The following is a 7,302-nucleotide window of genomic DNA, read 5'->3' on the forward strand; positions in this document are numbered from 1 at the left end:
TTGATAGCCCTTCCAAAAATCTAAACTGAAAAGGAAGTTGTATATAGTGTTATTTTATATGTCATCTCTTTTGAATCCTTTTAAACCCAAGACTCAAAAGATGTCTTGTGCAGTGGCTCTCAAAGGTCAATGATGTTTTACATTAAGTAGAAAAAACTCAAGTTACCGTTTTTTTCTTCTCCTGCAACTCATCTCTTTGTGTACCTCTGTCATGTCATTTGTTCTGCTTCTCGCACCATTAGTTCAAGTCCTTGTCTTTGCAGTCTCTCAGTCATTAATTAATCACTTCAAACACTAAGACAACTAAGGGAATTGGAAAGAAATGCTCTGCATGATTAACTCTTTTCTCATAAAAGCAGTAAACTTTCTGGAGTTCTCAGCTACGAGGCATGCTGGAAATATCTTTCCCGTGTCAGACACAACCCCCCTAGGTGGGGGTAGTGCACAGCTATTGAGCCTGAACTGTGCTTTGTCAGTTTGTGAAGTATTTTTCTGCAGGCGGCTGCACAATACAGGAGTAGTGTGGAATGGCAGGGCAGGCAGATCCAGTCCTCGGGGCACAGGAGCTGAGAAGCTGTCACACTGGTTCATCAGTGTCATCTCTGAGGGCAGCTCAAAGCAGATGTTTAGACAAAGGAAGAGAAACACATGCAGACAGTTTTTCCCAGGTCTGTCCTTGGGACAGTTGAGAGCTGAGGTGCTGAGGGATTTCCCGGATTGAAGGTTGCATACAGATTATTTTATTAAAGGAGAATAAAAGTAAATGAGCTGGCAGTAGGAGAGTCTGAACAGCCTTTCTGTGCACCAGGCCTGGATTTCAGAGGATATGCATCTGCCTCATCCTGCTCCCCAAGAACCCACGGACTCTGGCAAATTTCCAGTATTTACACTGCATTCTACAGTCTTCAGAGCCCTGATAGCAAAAGTACACTGACTGTCAGAGTAGATTCATCAGGCCTCTTGATTGCTGTCTGGCACACTCTAGGCCACTCTTATGTCCGCATAGCAATCAGCTCACACCCTCCAGATACAGCCGTGCTGCTGCTACTCGCCTGGTCAGAGCAGTGAAGGCTTCTTCTACAGTGGCACAAGTCTTGTCATGTCTGTCACTGAACAGAGATGCTCAGAGTGCGCAGTCTGCTGATCCAGGTTGTATCTCAGACACTGGAGAGACTGCCTGATGGTGTGTCACTGTTAAACCCCACCAGAGGTGACATCAGATTAGACAGTGTTCACACGATGTCATCACTCAGCACTTCACACCTGCCCAGTGAGGGGAAGGCGGTCAGAAAAGAGGAAAGGAAGTAGGAGCCTTTAACAGCGTTTGACGCTCAGCAGGATTGCCAGGAATTTATCCAGATTATCCTCTGACGATGCATTTGCAAGGTTAAATAGAGCTCTGACACTAGTGGAGTTAAATAGAGCTCCAGCAGCTTTTTCCTGGGGTGCTGTGCAGTGCTTGGCAAGCTGAAAGTACCAGACGGAACAGCCGGCTGGATCACTGGCACTCCGTGGAGGGAGCGTGGTGGTGCTGCTGGTGTTGGAGTGGTTGATTTGCCTGGTATTCTGAGGATTTCTGCCTGTTCACGCTTCCCTCCGGAGAATAATCTTTATTTTAGTTTGTTGGTTTGCTTTTCCCCATTTTGGGGTGGACTGGGACTTCATAAGTGACTGCATCCTCAGTCAGGATATCCAAACCAGATTGTCAGGGTTTTCGATCAAAATGTGATGTGATGGTGTCTGGGTGCAAGGGTTGATATGGACTCTGAAAATTATTGTTTTTTTCCTGTTTCAAAGTGTCCTTTTGTGACTACAGCCTGTGGGTTTGGTCTTTCCCTTCCTCTTCTCCTCCTTTGTCCCTCATTCACCTCCCAGTGAGAACCTGAAGAGCTGCAGCTGATCTCAGCTTATGTCCCAGCACAATTGGGGAGGGAGAAACAACTGTTTGTCTGTATTAAGAGCTAGTCAGTCAGTGGGACACCACCAAAAACCAAAGTTTAAACATATGTTATTTACTGAATGTTTCCACACACAGTAAAAATACAGCTACAGTTCAACAGCGTCTTTAAAACACTGGAGGAAATGAATCATCCTGGGATCCTCAGTCAGAATGGATGGAGGCTGCTGTGCTGAGGGCTGTCACTGGTAGGACTTTCCCTTCTTTCAGGCTGTCTGCTTTGAGAATGCTTGTGGTTCCTCAGCATTGCAGCCTGACTCCTGCTAAAAATAAAATAAACCCCCTCTGTTAATCACCAGCGGGAGAGCTGCAAGTGCTCTGCTCTGAGGAAGAAGGGAGTATTTTGGTGTGTCTGGTTAAGGCATTGCCCTCTTGTGGCAGCGAGGATGGGAGCCGGGCGCTCCTGCTGCCAGGGCTCTGGTGACAGCTGGGTTTGGAGCTGAAAACAGCCTTGGTGAGAAGGTCTGTCTCTTCAAGCCAGAGCCATTACACAGTGGTCACATCTGCATATGTTGGGAGAACTGACAGCGAAATGGAAAGGGGAACTTTGATACCTTGGCGTGTCTCCACGCTGAATACTCAGAAGTCGGTGTTTGTGAAGAAAGAAAACCACTTCATGTGAAACAGGCTGTCCTGTCTCCTCCGGCTGCTACTGAGGAGGAGGATGGTGGAGACGTGCACAAGCTGCCTGCCCTTGTGTGTGCCAGATACAGGACTGGAGGAAGCTGTTGGTCATAGCACTAAGTCCTCGCTCTTCTCTTGTCAGCAGGTGAATGCAGGTACCAGAAACCTACATTGGCTGTAACTCTTGGCCATGCCTCGTGTTCCGATCATTGTCCCTGATCTAGAAAAAGCACTTGGATTTTGAATGTATATTAAGTGAACTAATTTCTGTTAATTCTGAGGTGCTTCGTGTCTCACGTGGAGGTTTTTGAGCTGGAAAGGTGGGTTCTGTGTGGAGCTGGTTTGGGAGGCAGGAGCTTACTGGGGAAGTTTCTGTGCAGTCACCCTAGTTCTGCTGCTGCTGCAAAGCAAGGCCTGGCCGTGCTGGGCTTGCTGTAGCACTGAGATGTGCTGTGCTGCATCAGCGGGTGTCCCGGTTTGGGCTAAAACTTCCTTGTTTTGGGAAATGGACGAATGGACAAAAACACATAAGACAAGATTTCGTCTATGTGCTTTTTACTCACAAGTCATTCGTACTGAAGCCTAACATTTGCATGTACTTCTTTTATCCTTGTCGTGCAAGTAGCAGTGAGTCCTTTCACCTAGTTGCTGCTATCTGATGCTGTACTTGCGGTGCAAGGCCGTGCACCGATGGACTCGTTTGAGGCCATCCCTTCTGGTTTCTTCTCTATTTCTTCTTCTCTAGTAGTAATACGTTACTCTGTTCTTCTTTGGGTTACGGATCATGGATTGAATGGGCATCTGTACTGCAGAGGAAGGTATGGGCCAGTTCTCAGGAGAAAACCACTTTGCATGAAGTTGCAGATCATTTCCCCTGTACACAGTCAGGACCTGGTGACTGGAGGAAGAACATGTGTGTCATTTCCCTGCAGCTGACCACAGGCATGTCTTCACTGCCTCCAGTAACGTGGTTTGGCTGTCACCACCAGATCTCTCTGTGGAACACAGCAGGCGTGGTAGGCATATATTAATGTACTGCTTTAGGTCTTAGGGGTGACGTGAGCACCCCTTTAAGACTTGTTTTTGGCACTGCATGATGATTTGTGTCTGAACATAATGCAGAATTCTCTCTTGCTCACAGCTGAGTGAGGGCAGTCAGTGGTTTCCACTGGTCCATACTTACCTGTGCTGTCTGTGATTAAGGGCATGATTCAGCTCTCACCTATGCTCTTAAGGCAGGGCGTTGAAACAGTTGATTTTATCAGCAGATTTTCTTTGGGTGTGTTTCAGATGGGAGATCTCTATATTCTCCAGAAGTTTCTCCCATGTAAGTAATAATGTTCCTGATTTACATCTCTGTAACTGAGAAGAAACTGAGGCTTTTGTGTTGAAGTTTTCAGCCTTGGTGCGTTGGGCTGAACCCTGTGTGTTTACGAAGTGGATCATATTCAGAAGGTAGAGAGACCAGAATAGAGCTGACATGACTCATAATGCAAACAAATAGCTGGAAAAAGTGAACAATACTCAAATCATCTGGGTGTTTTAATTTGCTAAAGTGGTTTAGTAGGAATTTTAACCTATGAATGCAAAACCTACTTGCCAGTTGTACGGATAATGCTGTACTTTGTGTCCAGGACTGTTGATCTGTGTTCTTCTTGGAATCAGATGCATATTGTAAGTGAAGGAGGAAGCTGTGGAAGGGACAGTGCCAGTTTGAAGTTTTTGGATTTGTGGCTGGCTGCTTCTGTTAAGAGGTAGCTGCTTGGAGCTGCATTAACTGCTGCTTCTCAGACAGAGAAGTGAAATAGTTTGTGGAGTCACCATGGCTGGGGTATTTTCTCTTGTCCCAAATAAGCTGTGTGACTAGCTTCGAGGGATGGAAGGAAAGGGGTTGGTTTTAGTTCTATGCATGTATGAATTTAGGGCTATCTGGAGACTGAAAACTATCTAAACTATCACTTGAGGTGTTTTTCAATGCGTGTCACCTGGGTAACAAAGCTGAAGTCCCACCAGATTTATTTGCAGAAGTTACTGAAGAGTTAATCATAATGATTACCGTTTTGGCAAGGAGGCTGTAAGGAATAACATATATTTCCATTTTCAGTGTGAACTGTCATCAGCTGTGAATGTTGCTGAGCTGTTGTCCTTCCTCAGTTTTATGCAGCATCATGTCTTGAGTTTTTTGCTGTCAGAACTGGAATTATTCTGTAGTGTTCACTCTCACAATCTTTGTGAATTCGTCAGAGTTTTTATGGGTCACCAAATGAGAAAAAAAGAAATGCTGTGTGGGTAGTCAGAAGGTATAGATTCTCCTCAGAGTGTAGAAATAGTTAAACCTGAAGCAAAGAAATAACTTTATTTGTGGTACAATTGATTGTTATTTCAGACAGCAGTCTGGGGAGTGCAGCTCTTACTCTGGGAGTATCACCATTGCAAGTAAAGCCTGTTGATTTCTTTGGGATTGTTCAGGCTAGTAGGGTTGTACAGCTTTGCTGCTTGCAAAACCCAGTGACTTAGGGGTTTCCTGTTGTTGCACCAGACATGCAGTGGTGATTTATTTCTTCTGGCACTTGATATAGGAGGACCGCAATGCTGCGAGACAAGGAAGTCTTGCTTTTCTTGAGGAGATGTGCTACTGTTTCCTTGGAGCAGTCCATATTCTCCAGGCAATTTTTGGTAAATAAACAGGGGAAAAGAAAGGATCAGCTGGGTGGAAATGCAGCTCTTTGTCCCCAAGGTACAATGAGGATTGGTGCACAACAAGCGGTTTTGCAGCATGAATGTTATGTGGATACAGACTGTACTAAGGTTTACTGCTCTCCCCATATTTTAGAAATTCAGTCTGTAATTGCAAGTTATTTTCATGCTCTGTAAGTATTACCCATTAAAATAAAAAATACAGCCTTTGCTGTCTAGAAATGCAGAAATTGCTCCAGAAGTAAGCGGCAGGTGATTTAACTAGGCTGTGGTGTAATATTATGTTGGCTGCAGACCTTCCTGTGTGGGCTTTGTTTATGCATCAAGTTTAGACAAATTATCTGAACCTCTCATGAACCAGACACTGGTGCTGTGAGACCAGCCACATGGTGATCTGGCTCATTTCTCAGTCTCAGTTAATTCAGCCAAGCTTTCCTGAGCAGCCCTGTGCAGGTAAGTCCTTGCTCTCTTTGTGTGTATATATGTGTGTGAATTGCCACAAATTAACTGTCAGGACGTTTTGGCTGAGTGCGTGCGTTCCTTCAGCTTTGGTGAAGCTGCTCTGTATGTTTGGAGATGAGTCAGGATCAGACAGGAGCCTTACAGAATAAAGATTTTCCTCCTCTTTTTTCCCGTCTGTCAGTATTGAATGATACTGTCTGTTGTAGAAAGATACCTTTGATCACATCATTAGATGCTTTAGGTGGTGGTAGGTGTGAAGATATGACTGTATATTTGATGCGGAGGAACTAGGGATTAACTGTTCCCTGTAATGGACTCCACAGTGTGATGAGATAGAGAAGGAGATGCTGGGCTCTGTGTCCACAGGTTTTTCCTGCAGGGAACAGGACGTTCCTTTCACAGTATAGTTGTGCTGGGCCACATCTGAGCAATGCAGAACTGGGCACCTTCTCAGCAGAAACAGATTCAGAGAAAAGACAAATGGCAACAGTGCCGATGGCATCAGTTTATGAGGGTGTAGAGTGACAGATGAGTGGGAGGCTCAGCCACAGAGATGAATGTAAAGAGCATAAATGGAAATATTTAGGGAGGGAGGCAAACAGAACTGCTTATTACAAGTTGCAGGGTAGAAATAAGAAAGGTGTTTTGGGTTGGATACCAGGAGAGAAAACTGTCGAGTCCTGGATCGGAGGTGGTGGAAGCATCATCTCCTCGGGCTTCTGATGGCACCGTAACAGAGAGGATGCACAGGAGGGTGAGAATGTCAGGTTTGCTGAGCAGAGAGGCTGCAGGGTCCCTCTGACCTTTCTGGCCCTTTCTCTGAGTCAAGCATCCTCCAGCCTCAGGAAAATCATTTATCACTGTCCTGAAGAAGCAGCTTGTAAATTCTGCCATTGGTCCATAAGCCAGACACAGACTTTGCAGAGTGTCAGCTCCCCTCACAGACCATGTCTGGCATCTCGTGTTTGGTAGACATGGGGGCTCTCCCTGTCATTTCTATAGGCCAGTCTTCATTTTATGGCCACTCCAGCTAGGCCTGTTCTGATTCTGTTAACTGCACATCTGGATACCATAATCGGTTGTTGTCTTCTGCTGTTTGCTCAAATCATTCGACTTCTTTTCCTAAGTTCTTGTTTTTATCACTGTGCAGCCAAGTGTGGTTTAGATGATCCATCTGCACTGAAAGCCTGTGTTCCAAGCCCTTTCCTTGTTTTCCTTCAATAACTTTCCTTTGCATAAGATGTTGGCTCTGCAGAGCACCCTTTCTGTGACTAAGCTGGACAGTTTTATTAATGTCGGTTTGAAATAGGCCTTTTTCCCATGTCTCCTCCCACAGGACATCCTTTCTGGTAGGGCCCTGGCGATCTCCTCTGGCACATCCCCTCAGTCACACATCTAGAGTGCAGATTTCTGTGGCTTGATTTAACAATGCAGCATTTGCCGACAGCAGCAATAAACTGTACCAGCTGTTGGAGTACATTACACTTACTCCCTTCTGACATGCCTCAGATTAATTTTTACCAAAGAGCACTACAATGTACAATTTATTCACTGTAGCCCTC

This window comes from Buceros rhinoceros, unplaced genomic scaffold (assembly GCF_000710305.1).
Source record: "Buceros rhinoceros silvestris isolate BGI_N320 unplaced genomic scaffold, ASM71030v1 scaffold15925, whole genome shotgun sequence".
Taxonomy (NCBI): domain Eukaryota; kingdom Metazoa; phylum Chordata; class Aves; order Bucerotiformes; family Bucerotidae; genus Buceros; species Buceros rhinoceros.